This window comes from Siphateles boraxobius, unplaced genomic scaffold, assembly GCF_051911475.1.
Source record: "Siphateles boraxobius isolate OS27281-9 unplaced genomic scaffold, OSU_SipBor_1 20, whole genome shotgun sequence".
Classification (NCBI taxonomy): domain Eukaryota; kingdom Metazoa; phylum Chordata; class Actinopteri; order Cypriniformes; family Leuciscidae; genus Siphateles; species Siphateles boraxobius.
In genome coordinates, this window is record NW_027508811.1 from 19261244 (window position 1) to 19278582 (window position 17339).

The window sequence follows — 17339 nt, forward strand, 5'->3', positions numbered from 1 at the left end:
GAACAAAAGGCAACCAATTTTTAATAAGACAGACCCAGCAAAGCCTGCAAGACCTGTTAGACCTAACTGTCACCGATTAGGAACAAGGAAACGAGACAGAGCGTTCCTTTTTGTCAAGCCAAATCGTTTAAAGAGCGCATGTACGTCTGGAGAAACACATATTTGTACAATGAAGGTACTGTATATGAGTGTGTACATTCTGTTCTCAGGTTTCTCTGAGAAATTATTCCCTGAGTCAAATTATTCAAACCCGGTGTCTGTTTCATAGCAAGAGACAATGTCTACACGAGATGAATAATAATGTCTTTGTTTGGCTTGTAATTGAGTTTTCAAATAAGTTTGGCACAAATGATTGGCATATTAAATGTTTTCATTAAACATGCACGATGGCAACATAATGTTTCCAGAGTAGAAAAAAACACACGATATGCTTATCTAATTACCTTGCCATACTTCTAAAAAAGTTTCACTCGGGATTAGAAGCACTTGAAGATCTCGGAGAGCTTTTAGGCTCCAGTATTAAGGGTGCTGACAGGTTGGAGCTCTGTCGTGTGTTGGAGTGATGGCGAGAAGTTAATGACTACCTGTTCAGGTGAGAACAGCACCTACTGTGAAACCAGTCTGAAGACTCTCACTGACAGCTTCTCTTGGGGGGGTGAGCGGACTGTGATAGGCCAGAACTTCCTCTGAAAGACAAGGTAAACAGCAGGGTGAGGATGACAGCACAGGAATGTGAAAAATGCACCTCTAGTGTTCGGCAGGGCATGTCAGTGAGGGAGAATAGAGACGTTAAAGTGATGGGCTGAGTCTTTGGAAGAACTATAAAAAGGGAGGATGGAAGGGCGTGATGAGAGACTGGCGGATTGTCAAATGCATCTACAGATGTAGGTGAGAAAATAGGGACCCGCTAGATGTACCAGAGACGGGACTCTCCACACAGTTACTTATTGTTCAAAGGGAAACAGCTTTCAGTAGACCTTTCGCACACTGTCATGCTCGCTTTGCTCTGCTGACATATTTATCTTGGAGGACGTTAGCGAAAGGCTTAAGCTTTTGAACTCTGCTCTTGTGCCAAAAATATTACTCCGCTATGGCATTACATCATTAGGACTTTGTATTTTTAGGTGGTTGCAATGACTTTGTTGGCAGCTTATTTAGGAACATTGCATGAATTTAGCATGAACTTGCTTATATTTTTACTTGTTATGTAAAGACTTAATGTGATTTAAATTTGGCTCAAGAATAACAGCCTTATTCTGATTAACTATAAACATTTCAGGCGGAATTTCTGTGCAATTCTGATATATAGAAAGACTTGTTAAAATGCAGTTTAAGGTGATTCATTAATTCATAAACAAGTTTAATATGACATTTTGCTGAAATCTTGGAATTCTCGGTTCTAATCCAAGCAGATCTGCTATTGTTAGAAATGTGATTTCAGTTGTTGACAATTGTGCTTAACCGCCACAGGATATCCCATGTTAATGGGGTGTTAATGGGTTTCTTTATTGCTAGCGTAATACCATTGGTCTTTTTGTGTTCAGTGACACTTTAAAGAGACAAAGTGGAACTATTATGTACTAATTCTTAAATTACACAGATTCCTAGGTGGCATAGAGCAAGACTTGCAAGACTATTTGATGGGTTTACAGAGTAATTGGTGTAAATGGTTTTGGTTTCTCTGACCTTTGACCTTTGACCACAGAGGGCTAAGATGCACCTGCAACTGTGTGTCACGACCCATGTAACCTCAGTCACATAGGCTTCCCTTCCACATGAGAATACTGGTCAAGACAGCAGATGGATCCTTAAACAAAAATAGCTTTCAATGGTTTACTCTTTCCTCTGTCTATAAGGCCATAAAATCAAAATCAGGCTTGAGTCTCTTTTAAAGGGATACTTCACATAAAAAAATGCTGTCATCATTATTATGTCTTATGTCATTCTAAATATTGTTTGTATTGTGATCAAACTCTGAAATTGGCAAAAAAAAGCATCATCAATGTAGTCCATAAAAGTCATGAATTATATTCCAAGTGCACTTAATCTATATAATAGCTATGTGTGAGGAACAGAATACAATTTCTGTGAAATTCTGTTCTTATTTGGAAATTGGTATTGTCACTATTCACTTTCATTACATGGAAAAAGTGCTAGAATTTTAGCACAATTGTGAATTAATTATTTCAGATTTTTAATTTGTATAAGTATAAAAATATTTAAATATTTCTTTAATTAAAAAAAGTATAAAGTAGACCACAAAGGGTGCATTATTGATTGAAAAACCAGAAAAAGACATAATATTGAAAACATTTTAAAAATTAAATAAAAAAATAATAGTATTAAAAAATGAAAGTTCATTAGTAATTTCCTCACCATGTTGATCTAAAGCTTTATTACGGTCCTGCTCTTGCTTATCCATTTAATGGAAGACAATAGTGATTTAATTAAGTTTTTTTTTTTTAAAAGGATACAAATATGTCATATAATAATTGTATAAATTCAAGTGTTCTGAAGGCAAATGGTAGGGTTTGGCGAGAAACGAGCCGAAAATGTAATTTATAATTAAGCGCAAATCTTAACCTCGTCCGTTGCACTCCTGTACATTCATGCGATTGTGCAGCAGTTCCTCCCGGTGTGCCCAGGAAAAGAACACGAACACATCATTTTAAGATATCAATTATAATTCATTTTAATAAAACACGAGACGAAACGTGAGGCCTATAGTATAAACCTCAGTTGTGTCAGACAGTCAGAATGACGGTTCTCGTGAGACCGAGTTAGGGCAAATAATGTAGGCCCCTAGACCTATAGTATACCTAACTGAACATATTATTGTTTTCTGTTTAAAAAACAAAGAATTTAATCATTTATATCTTGATTCATTTGGGTATTAATGATTAATTATTTAGTATTGGCGTGTTTTAGTGTTTGTGTGATGGATCAGGGGATGTAAAGAAAGAGTGTAAGAGGTATTGGTTGATATTTCCATGTGTGTGAGTGTTTGTGTGGAGTGAGAGAGAGAGAAGCGAGATGTGGAAGTTGATGTTTCCCTCAGGGATGTGACATCCCTGCAGAGGAACAAAACCAATGCAGTATTAGTAACAGGATACGCCGCTAGCGCAAACTGGAAACTTGTACCTCCTTATCTAGAGGGCAAGTGAGTCGCTTTGTATCGTTTTCCCATACATACCTGATCCACCCAATAAGGTCCTGTTTGTGTCTGTGAGCTCTCAATTTACCAAAAATTCCCCAACGATCAGCCAGCACACAAGGAAACAATATGACTTTTAGGCTTACACAGACAATAACAACTGTTTGTGTAATTGAAATCATTATCAATACCAGCCATATCGCTACTTCAATAATGTTTGCACAAATAACACAATGAAATTCTATGTAAATGTACTTAATGTCAATATTTTTTCTCATTTCTCACAGTTTTTTTAACTAGTGTTTCTTGACATAGCAGGTTTAACCTGACAGTCAGCTGCGTGTCGACCAAGGCTGTTTCATTGCTTTCATTTCCTGTGTACTTCTAATTTCTATTGTGTGAACAGTTGCAATTTCTTGATTTCTATTCTTTTGTTTGTATTATAAATAATGGTAATTTTATGTTTTCCCCCCACAGAATAATGGATCAGTGATGTGAAAGAATGTCCATGATTAAAAAAACATTTTTTTTTAAAATTTTAGTTTAAATGACATGTGCCAGTTCTATTTGTATTATTTTTTTTCACTTTATACCATTTTCAAAAAGTTGCAATTTAATGTCATATGGTGTAACCATTTGATCATTTTAACCATTTTATAAAAAGTAACATTTTATCTACACATTAAATATAGGAGTTCATTAATATATGTCTTAACTCATAATATTTGTAACAAATTAATTTAACCTTCAAATTTCATTGTTTTTGGGGAGTCGCATCACATGTTTTCAAGCTGAACAATTTATCTGATATTTTAGGAGACTTCGAACTTAATATATCATTTCCTGTACTGATTTTTAGATTACTTTTTCGTTGCAGCACATTACTTTTATTTAGAGTTTTTCCAAATAAAAGCAGTGAAGCAGTTTTGTTAAAAGAATAAAATAAAATAGAAATAATACATACATACATACATACATACATACATTAGTTGTGTGTGTGTGTGTGTGTGTGTGTGTGTGTGTGTGTGTGTGTGTGTGTGTGTGTGTGTGTGTGTGTGTGTGTGTGTGTGTGTGTGTGTGTGTGTGTATACATATATACACATATATATTTATATATGCATATCATGTACACACACATATAGATATAATAAATTTACACATATATTATACAACCAAAAACTTTTATGTTAGATGCAATTAATCACAATTAATCGATTTGACAGCACTTGTTAACTCTACAATAAGTAAATCCACTACCCCAGCTATTACTCTTCGATGCCATCGAAATATACAAAGCTACCACAAAAATGGAAGTTCAAACAAAAAAGTAAAAAAAAAATGGCAGCAAGCTTGTTTCTCTGGGGCATGAGTGCTATAGAAGAGGTGTATTCAAGTTATTGGATTCTTGACTTGGACTTAAATAGATCAGACAAAAAAAATGAGCATCATATCATTGACCCTAATTCTGTGCTACACTGAAATTACATCAGCTCAAGGTCTTCAGCGTTAAGCTTAAGGTGGATGTTGCTATAGATTATGATAATAGCAACCAGACGTTAGCAGGGAAGGTCCGTAGTGAGACACAAATTAAGACACAATTGAGAGCTCTATTTGTTACCTCGCCTGAGGTTATACTGCTCAACATGACATCTTTGTTCACCCTTTCTCATCAACTCTCACTGCCTTCGTCCGTTTCTGTTTCACACCGAGTTCCGAAGGGTCTTTGGTTGCGTGTTTTTTCACCTCTTTTTCCTGAAAAAGTAAGGCGATCTGATCCGGCTTTCACTTTTTTTCTCCCAGAACAATTGCAGAAGGTCTGTGCAAGTGCAGACGGTGGAAAGAGACAATGAAAGAGTTCAGGGCTCGCAGTCTCATCTGTAAAATCTCCCTCCTCTGGAGGATGTCCATCTGCCTAGTATCTGGTTGCAGAATGGAGACACACATTTTGTCAATTTTGACATGGAATTTCACTTAAAGTTAATAGTAAATGTGTGTTCGGTCAACTAGAGCCTCGTGGTCCAACCTACCCCTGAATTCAAGACCTGGGGTCACTCCAGTCATGACTTTGTCACGCTTCGATTTAATTTCATGTATCATTCACAACTCTTCAGTTTGTCCGCTCCTGAGGATAACATGCTTTTGTACTTGCTTCAGTGGAAAGGGAGGGTTTGTTGTTTGTGAAGTGATTTTTTATTGATAAGCGCCATGCTGAAGTGCTTCTGTATGAAGTGATTTGAACTATATAGATGTGTTTATGTAAATAGAGATTAGAATGAACATCCATATACAGTGCAGGTTTATCACTACACACACACACACACACACACACACACACACACACACACACACACACACACACACACACACCCACACACACACACACACACACACACACACACACACACACACACACACACACACACACACACACACACACACACACACACACACACACACACACACACACACACACACATTATATATTAGTGCTGTCAATCAATTAAGATAAATAATCACAATTAATTGCACTTTATATTAATATTTGATCATATTTAATAGTGTAATCTTATATTTAAAATATCTTTCTTTCTTTGGCTACTTCAAATTGAAATGGATTAATATGTGTTTATCAAACAAGTCTTATACCAGTGTTTTTTTTTTCCCCATGTAATATTTTAAGTAAATACAAATGTTTTGGGAGCCATGGCAACATATTTGCCAATTTTAAAATCTTCATCATCTTAAATTACATTTTTCTGTCATTACAAATATCAACTGTTACATATCTTGTTTGACCTTTTCTTTTTCCTTTGAGGAATGTTCTCCGTTTGATGAATGTTCATTTGACCCAGAGTGTTCTTTAAATCTGAGCACATTTAAAGGGAGCGTGTCAAAAGGAGATTGATTTCTGTGCATTTGACTCCAGTCTGCTGTGTTTATATCCAGTACACCCCATTCCCCATACAGTGGCCATGCGAGGGCTCTCATAGATTTGGATAGGCTAAGTGGCAGTACTCTGTAAGTGAATGAAGCAGTGGTTAGCATCATGATAAAATATAAGACCCTTTTGGCCAGCTTGCAGGCAACATAGACAGACGGCCATGACTCATTGCTACTGGAGCCAACCTGTCTGCAAAAGTACTCAGAACCTGGACCCTGGGTCAGACGCCCCCCTCTGCCTTCTCCTCTGTCCCCCAGCTGCTGGCCCTTGACAGGACCACAGGCGGCCCCGTACATGGGGGTGTTATATGGGCTGTTTGATCATCCCTGTTTCATTTGTGTGTGTGTGTGTGTGTGTGTGCGTGCGTGCGTGCGTGCGTGCGTGCGTGCGTGCGCGTGTGTGTGTAAAACGGAAAGTGGGTGTGATAAATATACCTGATGTAATTTGCTCCATAATCTCCTGTTTTCCCCTCCTTCTCCTATGTTTTTATAATGGAGGTCTAAAGATTTTTTAAAACCCTTTCCACTGGGCATTTCTTTAGTGCAATAGAAGAAGGGTGTTGGGTCACAAACCACCATGTCCAATGCAGTCATGAGTAATGTTTCTATTTTAGACCACAGCTATAAACAACATGCATATTTTCTTACAGTGAAAACAAATAGACCAAGTTGCTGAGAAGCCATTAGCTATCAATAAACAGTGTGTGGCAATTTTTTATTTTTTTTTACTTTTAGCTGGAAGTAGTCCGTTGCAAGCAATATTTGTTTTTTTTCCCTGGAACGCCATTGGTAGCAGCCTGCTATCATTTCATCAGTCAATCCTCAATCAAACCAAAAAGAACCTGTTCCTCATCTAACATGATTTTTATCTGTTTGATATAGCCCAAGTAATTTAGTTGGAAAAAGCAATATCTAAAAAATCAGGGAAGTATTTCTCACTGCATTTCACCCACAGAATTAGCACTCACAGAATATTAGCATAATTATACTTTATTCTGGTTTAATTTGGATGGCATTGTTTGAAAATAATTGGAAAAGAGAGAAAATTCATATTAGGCTATAAGATATAAGGCTATAAGAATCAGAAATGTTGTGAAGACCCAGGCTAGTTATCAAACTTTTTAAGACTTTTTAATATTTATCAGGGCACGTCAAATTCTGTAATAATATAACTGACTGACTCCTGTCTGAATTTGTCAGATTGTCTGTGTGATTTTTGTGTTCACTTGATTACACAACAGCAAGAAGTCTCTGATGATACTGGAATTTTAGTTCTGATAACATAATTCAGAAAAAAATCTAGCTTAAGAAGGGTTTAAAATAGATGTTTGAATCCAACATACAAAACCATTGCCAGAGAAACACTTTTGCCTCAAAACCATATAGTTTCTGAGATACAGCCCTTTGGACAACTTTTGTGACAACTAGTCCCGGTCACCCCATTATGTGTGTATCCCATAATTGTGGAGGATATTTGCTTACAAAGATACGACCAGACTTTTCTCCATTTGCTCCTGCTGCTCTGAACCAGTCGGGGGAACTAGTAACAGCATTTCTATAGTTTATTTTTTTTAAAACAGACACACACATATCATAACTGTTAATTATCACAATGAAGCTATATGCGAGAGTCGTAAAAACATGCATTAGAGAAGCATCAGCTGCATACGTTGTTAAATTAAGGATAGTCAAGGCGGTAGTGAAAAGAGAGCTAAAATCTTTTTTCTTCTCCTTTATTTTTACCCTGCATTAGAATCCCAGGCTGGAAAATCTGAACATAATCCGAAAACATGAAAAGGAAATGAGTGTGAAAGTGAGACGGTGAATAAACAGGCTTGGTATATTTCCATAGGGTTCTACATTGCTTGCTGTGTGGAGCAACTGGGACCAGGCCACATGTCAGGAATAATTAAGGCTCCGTCTCTCAGTCCACTGCGGCTGTCTACCCTTCTGTAACAGAGCCGATAAAGCCATGCCTCTCATGGTGTCCCTGATCATGACCGTTGGCCCATACCTGACCTCTTACCTCCACATGCTATATCAGCTATTCAATATCTAGCCTACCCTCTGACTTCTGTCGGCCTCTGACCTTAGCTGGCACATAACCCTGATAAGCATCACTATTATGACAGCTTGATGATATAGATACAGCAGTAGTACAACATTTATGCATACTGAATGATAAGAAATACATCGACTCTTCCTTGATATACTCAATTAAATGGGTCACTACTGTATATAATTTTAAAACACATTTTTAAAATGTAAAAAAAATATATATATTTTAAGTTTAATTTTTTTAATATGTAAAATGTCATGTGATGTAACCAGCAAATAAGAAAAAATATTTTCCTTGAATACATGTAAATGTACAAGTTATAGACGCATTTCCGGTCAAAAGTTGTGAATCATTAAAAGAGTAAAAGAAAAGTGTCATGCATTTGCATTTATTTGATTAAAATACAATAAAAGGCAGTTATATTGTGGAATATTACAATTTAACATAATTTAAAATGTGTCACATGATCCTTCAAAAATCATACTAATATGCTGATTTGCTGCTCAATTATTAATAATTGTGCTTATTATTATTTTGCTGCTTAATAACTTTGTGGAAATCGTGCGATTCTTTGAAGAAAGTTAAAAAACATGTATTTTAAATCGATTTTTTTGTCAAATTATAAATGTCTTTACTGTCACTTTTAAGCAGTTTAATGCAAATAAAAGTATTCATTTAAAAAAAAAAACAAATTAATGCAAACCTTTTGAGTAATAGTGTATCACTGTTTACAGAAAAACATTAAGCAGCAATCATTTTTCAACATTGATAATAATCGGTTCTAAAATAAATGGTTCTTGAGCAGCAAATGAGCAGAAAACATGTGGTTATAATTGTAATTGTAATATTTCAAATTTTTCATGTTTTTACTGCATTGCTGTTATTACTGTATTATTGATCAAATAAATGCAGCCATGGTGAACATAAAAGAGGTTTTCAAGAACGTTAAAAAAAATTAATTGTTGCAAATCTTTGACCCAAATGTTCTGATATTTTAAAAGATTTATTGACTGACAGTCATTGACTACTACTAAATAAGGCTTTTAGTCTTCATTATAATATGCATAACATTTGGACCACCCTAACTATTTTTTTATTTTTTATCCTAAACTTTACTTTTATGCTCTCCAAAAAACATCAAAATTAATTTTAATTCAGAAGTTTTTAAATTTGCTCATCATAGAAGAGGTATAGAAATTATCTTCATAAATTGCATTTTAATGTGTTTATGAATCAGTTCAGAGAAGACAAAAAAAAAAACCGAGTGTCACTGACCCGGTTGTCACAGCTGCAACAATACAAAACATTTTGTGGGCCTGTTTTTTTCACTTACCTCTCTATCCCTCTCTTTAAAAAAAAAAAAAAACGCAGTGCACTACTCACTGATGTCAGAAGATTGACTTTGACATTAGATAGTAAAGGCCTGTAACAGCTTCAGCACTAACAAACATTTTGCTTATAAGAAACACGCTGAAACATCATAGATGATGGGGTCTCGTCAACAGTACATTCCTGTTCCCGCTCATTCCATGCAACCCGTCAGCGAGGTTATTGCATCACTGAGTCCTGGAAGACCCATCACCCTCCTGGCTCTGGGAATAGTGGGGGCTTCCCTCTCACTGGCAACAAGCAACCTGATCAGCAGGCATTATCACCTCATAATTACAGTCCTTTTGGACATATTAGCGTAGGCGGTGTGATCCGGTTTCTATGCGGAACCTAATTCCTCAACACATTCCCCACCTCTCCAGTTTTTTACAGATGCCTTCTCAACAAACAAGCCTTGTATAAAAATATCCCCCGGCAGTAATGGTTCTGCGATGCGGTTGGCCAGAGCGTTAGGCATGTGATGTGATGTGGCCAATGGGGAAGATGGGGTGAAGCGTGTTAGGTTACCTGAGCGGGGCATGATGATTTTGCATGGCCATGGTATTTATATCAGCAGTGAAAGTGTCATGGCGAGAAGGTCAGAGGCTTGAGTAAACACATGGGTCCGCCGTATCAGAGAGAAATCTGCTTGTTAAATGTGCAAGGCCTGTGCGAACACATTTACACAGAGCACATATGCTCCTAGCGCTTGTGGTTTTCTCATATCAAGAGGCCTGTCCGACTCGATGAGATCACTCAAAGAGAAATCGAGAGTTACATTTCCCCACTTCTTTATAGCACAATTTATGTCGATTGAAATTGAGTGGAACCAAAATCAAATGTACTGAGTCTGACTGAGGTGATAAAGTGCATATTTCCCCGGTGTAGTAATATGGTACAGTTTCTTTCACACTTTCTCACACACATACACACTTGTCTAACAAGTCACACATGCAAATCTCTAACCTGCAGAGCAAGGATAAAATAAAAGCCATGAGAAATAGCAGGTTATCATCGTGCTCTCTATGGGGTTCTCATTTACTTTCTGTGTGCTTCCCTTGCGTATCAGTTTCAAATGACAACATTGGTGTAATTGCACCATTCCAATGTGTGATAGATGAAACCCTTATGTCTTCCCCCGGTTATATGATGAGAAGAAAGAAAAACCTGTGTTTATTTTCTCCAGGCAGCTTCTTGCTGTCTCAAATGGAAACTATTACCTGAAGCTGTGTTGGGCCAAACAAATATCTGTTAAAGCGGGATAATAAAACAAACTAACGTAGGCTGTGAACAAAATATTTGAGCCCTAAACACTAGTTCTGAACTCTAGATTAATGCCATGTTGGACTCCAAAACAGACTTTTGCTTCCAAAGCTGAGAAAGCATGAATCTCTGCAGTTTGTGAACAATCGCCTTCTTTCAAACGAATTGCCACAATCTATATCCAAAAGCAGGAGATTTATTGATGTTATTACATATATTTTCAGGCATAAATCATGAGTGGGTTTTCGAGCTTTAACGAGTTAACCGTTTCAAGTTTCCTCGCCCTCCTCTCATATCATTCCATAGATGGCTTTCATATTTGTCGAGTTAAACGCGTCAATCCTCATTCAAGCTCTTGGACTCGAAGCAACTGTGGGCCTCCAGGACACCTGTGTTGACCATATCAAATGTGACACTCAGTCTGTCTAATACACATTCTGTACACAAATGCAAACTCACTTACAAGCTTGTATGTATGTATGTGATTGAACTATATATATATATATATATATATATATATATATATATATATATATATATATATATATCAGTCACATTCACTTTTTCTTAGTCAGCTTTTATTTATTTGTATTCTCCGCTTTTTCTTTTTTTATCTGTTTTTTAGTGGTTGTATTGAGTTGCAGATCTCTTGTCAGATTAACCTATAAACTATAAACATATTTCAACATTTAACTAAATAATTATTTTGTTTTTAGGGTTTGTGAAGCATTTAGCATGAAAACGGTGTTTTGTGTTTTCTTTAAAATAAATGGCACTTGGATTGACATTTTGTAAATGAATGCACGGACATTTTTCCTTGCAGGATAATCAAAATGCATATGGATTATCCTAAATCAATTGTAAGTGGGTCTCTGTTTCAGTTTGCAAAAACTAATTTGGGTTTTATTTTATTTGAGAACTTAAATGAATCTGAAAACAGACTAGTGCCTTAGCTTAAAGGCAGAGTAGGATGCTATATCAGTTGACATGCACCCCACTGGTGATGTGAATTTTTCTGTTAGTGTTTTGGTAGGTGCCCAAATTTTGTAACCACTCAAGAGTTTGTTAATGACTCTTCCTTCACTCAGGCAAAATTTTATGGTGCTAGTCTGTATATTTAGCAATTATACTGTAACGGATCTTTATTTGTGGTGGTAAAATATACCATTTAACATGTGCTTTGTAAAGTGTGCTAGAATTTTAACTCCTACAGGATAAAGCTTTCAAATCCAGAGAAATGATTTTTCTTAGAGGTGGACAAATAAAGCTGTCTCCAGCCCACAGTAAAAGCTCCCATTAAAGAGTGCGACTAACTCATCTTAATGGAGTGTTATTTTTCTGTTCCGTCTCTCTTGGTAACATCATAACATTTTCCTTTTCCTCCCACAAATGTGAGCCTGCCGTTGACATGGTATTAGTCAAGACTCGCTGTCAGAGTCTAGCTGTGCAAATTCAGACGCAGGTCTTCGGCACCTGTCAATCAACGCTGCAGCACTATCCCGTCCCAGTCCAGCCACAACAGTACGTGCACACCATCTCTGCAGCTGCTTTGGCCTCTTACACCTCACCAATCCCACCCTTCGCGAATGCTCACTTTTTATTAGCAAAATAAGCACATTCAGCCAGTTCGCTGATATTTCTGTTACCTCAGAACAGCAGAAGTCAGATGATAAGTTCATGTTAATGTGAATTTTAAAGTTCATCTGTGGGATACGAAAGCGATAAAGCTATTTTTGTTTTTTCTTTTAGTGCTGAGTGAGTGGACACAGGAGTATAATCGCTCCATAAAGCGCTATATATATTATGCCGACCTGCGTATTCCACATTGTGTAGTTGCTCCCCCGTCGCTTACCTCTGGGTTGTTCTTTTACTACTTAAATAGTTCCATCTCCTCCCAAAAAACATCCCATATGGTCCCCCCATTGTTTCGACTGCCCTACTCCCTGGTGTCATGCCTTGTCACTATTATTATAGGCTTACACTCACAAGACGCTGTGATTTGTTGTACTCCTCTGGCTTTGAAGATCTAAAGAGTTGTGCAGTGTGAGATGAAGATGAAGTCGACAGCCGTGGCCTTTCCCTGAAGCTCGTACGGCCGCACACATAAACACACGACGGAGCATGACTATACACAAACTCTGACAACCCCGAGTCAAGAGGCGTGGGTCAAGTTACGATTTCCCCTTTGTGTCTTCAAAAATCCGCAGATGACAATTACGGCAGATTTGATTAACTGAGAGGGCGGCGCAGATAGTCCGGCTTTTTTACTAAGGGCCGGCGGCTCTGGTTTCACTAGCTGTCATTTATATGGCCAGAGAAAGGCAGGGGGAGTCCCTTTACTGCTGAGCTGGGGCCTGGGCCCAGACTTCAAACACTACTCTCCATAGCTCTTCACTTTTATAATGCGCAGGGAATGAGAGAACGTGCATACACAGCACTTAAAATGCTACATTAGGGGAGTTTTGAGTTTTGAGTTTTGAGGGTAGTTTCTGAACTACTGAAGCACTCTTGCTTTACTTGAACCATTCTAAGTGTCATTTCTTGAAACCTGTCCATGTGACAGCTTTCGTCTCTGTCGTAATCCAGTATAGTATAGATGTTAATTTAATTTAATTTCATTTGTTTTTCTATTCATTTTTTTCTTTTCAGAACATGTTTCTTGTGCTGTGTATTTTTGCTTTTTAATTAATTTTTTTTCATCATACAAAATGACCTTTGGTTTAAGAAAGACCCTATTTATTAGTATTAATAATTATAATAATGATACAAATAATAATAATAATAATAATAATAAGGAAATCTATAATAATAATAATAGCCATTGTTTATTATTATTTATTTTAATTTTTTATTTATTTATTTATATAACACTATTCAAAAATAGTTATTTTGTGGAATAAGTATTCTTTTTTAAATGATGATGATAATGATAATGATGATGATGATGATGATGATTCATCTTTATAATACATTTTATTTCACGGAAGTCTCAGGACCAAAAAATGTTCATCCATGTTCACCCTACCTGCCTGTCAATATACTGTATTTTAATACCTCCGCACACCCTGCTAGTGAAGACATCACAGATCATCAGTGCGTTCTGTAAGGCAATGCAGAGACGGACAGTCACAGAGTTCCGCAAACAAACAGCAGCTGCCTTTTACAGTTTCTTCTGAACCAAAACAACGAGCTTATGCTGCATTCACGCATGTTGTCACCGTAATTACGAGATGTAAACTTGTGACGGTCTACCTGGAGATGTTCGCGTCCTCAAACTCAGATCAACGCCCAAATAAAACTGGTCAGGTGGTACAACTAGATTACAACTAAGTTGTTTACATTTATTATTATTGTAATGTTATGTGCTTTGAGACCTGAGGTAATTGTGACACTTTGTGACATTTTGTAGACTCTGCTCTGGCTGTGCACGTTCATGTTTTAGAGGAGGCGTGGCTTTGAAGACACTCTGAAGGGAGGGTGGGATCTTGTGCTTTCAAAGCTAGCTTACTATTGCTATAGCCTCTCCGAAATTGCCAACTCAACCTTTAAGATCAAATGATTTCCATACTTCCTTCTAATCAGCAAACAGCAAATCCAATCTCTTCTTAAAGCCCCTTTTCTCCTCTCTAAACCAAAACCCCCTTTTGCCGTCTGTGACAAAGGTGGCCTGTAGTTGCCTGCGTTCGGTCACGAATGGATTGGGCCCACTTGTTTTTACAAGCACCCCGTGTCAATGGTCTAGTTTATTGAGACAGGTCTCCCCTTGGCCTGTGAGGCGCTCAGCCGATGGACGGCACGGATGAGTTACCCTTGTGTATAAATAGCTTCCTTCATTAAATCAGTTGTTCTCTTAATTGAACTTAAATAAAGAATGACTTATGGCGGCCAGCTGGTTTTAATAGAGCAGACCGGCTTGTGGTGTATAAGAGGAGCATTATTTCAGTGCACCCAGCCAATTGCAGGGTGTACTGGGTGTTATCAACATAGAAGGTGAAAACAGGAGAGGCCACCAGCCAGCCTAATGCATTCTGAGGTTTCATTGGTTTATTTTCCTAACAATGAAATAAATGGTTTGGTAATTAAATATTCGCCACTGCCTTTAGACCTAATGGGAATCTGTGACAAGTGTTAATGTATGCTGAAGAGGCTTTGACACGAAACACGCCGTCTTCGTTTCATACTCTTACACCTTTCTCTATCCAAGGCCAATCAAACTCCTCTGCCAGGGCACAGTTTGCATAAATCTGCTAACCTAATGCACCGAGCTCACTCAGCTGCACTGTGATACTTTTCTCCAGCCATCTTTTTTCTCTCTCAGTCTTTCTCCTCCCTGAGACAAGAATTCTTGAAGTGAGCCGTTGTTTGAAAGCGTTTTGTGGTCTCTGGCAGCAGCAGCTGATGGAAATTTGCTGAGTTGGAGCCCTGAAATGTTGCAGCTGTCTCAGAAGCGCTCGGCCACAGCTCTGAGTCTCGCTGCTTGGCCGCTGGTCAAGCATTGATTGACTTCCTTCCACCCTCTCTTGATTATTCTTTCTCGGTATCCCTTTTACGCCCTATCCCACTTTATCATATAACACTTTTTTTAACTTTCACGTTTTCAGACCCCCAGTCTAGTCCAGCTTGTAAACCAAGTAAAGATATTACCTCATCCGTGGGGTCAAAAAATGATGAAGATTCCTTCCGCCCCCTCGTATTTTGGAAATGGAATAAGGTTGCAGTTCTTTAGCCCACGTTAACACGACCTCCCGAGCCACAGGAGGAAATGGAGAGCCATTTCTTGACCATAATTCACTCCAGAGAGATTTAGAGTTTAGGGGAGATGCTCCAAAATAGTGTGAACTCATTTGTATGTGTGCTGCGCTCCACAAAGAGGAAAGCAGCCACTTGTCGTCTGGAGAGATTGAGTAATGCAATCCTTCACAGCCCAGCAGCACCACTGCCACATACCTCACTAATAGCAGGTTGATTATCAACAAGACTGTCCTTTAACACATTCCCGACATCTGCTTTCTGTCTAAGCGTGGAGGGTGGATACACATAGACGTTGCAGAACACTCGCACACACCACTTTCATTGTAAGGTTATTGAAAAAACACCTTCTGGTTCAGAAATGATATACGCACACACATTTAATGCATGTTTGTAAAATTGTGCACACATTTTCACTCAAACACTTTCATGTGCTTAAATTTAAGTATTTAGACTGTCAAACGCTGCTTCTGCTGTAAAAGACACACATACAGTACATACTCTATTTCATCCATCTATAGTATACACACTCTCAGTGATATCCTGTAGACATTGTTTGACGCCATTTTGATTAAGAGAGTTAACGTGCAGATGACGTGCAGATGACGTGCCATGGCGTGCCACTAATGAGTTTTGTTAGTCGTACTTAATGGGTAGAATTTATAAACTTCAGAACTGTCCTGGAAAACCCTTTGGTTTAAGAGCAGTTATTGCAATTGTTGGGATTGAAGTTTTTTTTTTTTTTGTCCAATGTCTCGTTGTAGGACTGCATTCAGCATAACATAAATTCAATCAGGGTAAAACATGTATATAATCATGAACACACAAATTTTTTATATCATTATGTAGACTTTCCTTAGATACAATGGTTGTATAGTGTACAAACTGTATATTCTATCCCCTAAGCCTACCCATCACAGAAAACTTTCTGCATTTTTACATTTTCAAAAAAGCAACAACCATCATTTAGTATAATCTAGAAACTGTTTTCCTCACGGGGCATGACCAAATGACTCCAAAATGTAAAACATTTCAGGTTTTACTGTTTTTGTGGGGATATTTGGCCCTCACAATAGCTTAATCTGTACACACACACACACACACACACACACACACACACACACACACACACACACACACACACACACACACACACACACACACAACACAGAGAGAATGACTGTATATACAATGTATATATATATATATACAATGTGTGTATATATATATACAATGTGTGTATATATATATATATATATACAATGTGTGTGTATATATATATATATATATATATATATATATATATTAATGCATATAATCTGCTTTTTAAATACTGACATTATCAGTCCCCTCTTTGTTGCTTCAGACTCAAAATGGCAAAGCAATTTGGATTGTTTATTTGTTTGTATCTAATACACATCAACAATGATATCAGACTATTCTTGAACTTTATCCTGCAGAAGTTTGTAGACTTTTTTCCCGCCTCTTACCCATCATAATTTTGTCTAATGCATTAAGTTAGCCAAAACTGCCATTGGTGTCCCATCCAACTAACAAAAACAAATAGTGCAAGATGCCCCTTCTTATGGTATTGATGTATTATGGTATTATTGACAGTACAGTATTAACATGTATAACATTAGTACAACAGAGCATCTCATACTGATTTACCGCTTCCCCACAAACCCACATCCGTTTGATTGACACATGCCTCCCTGGTTGTTGGGACATGTTGCTGATTGAGGCATGGCATGCGATTTCCCACTGAACCCCATCCCTGATTTTCACTCATTACAAAGCCCTCGG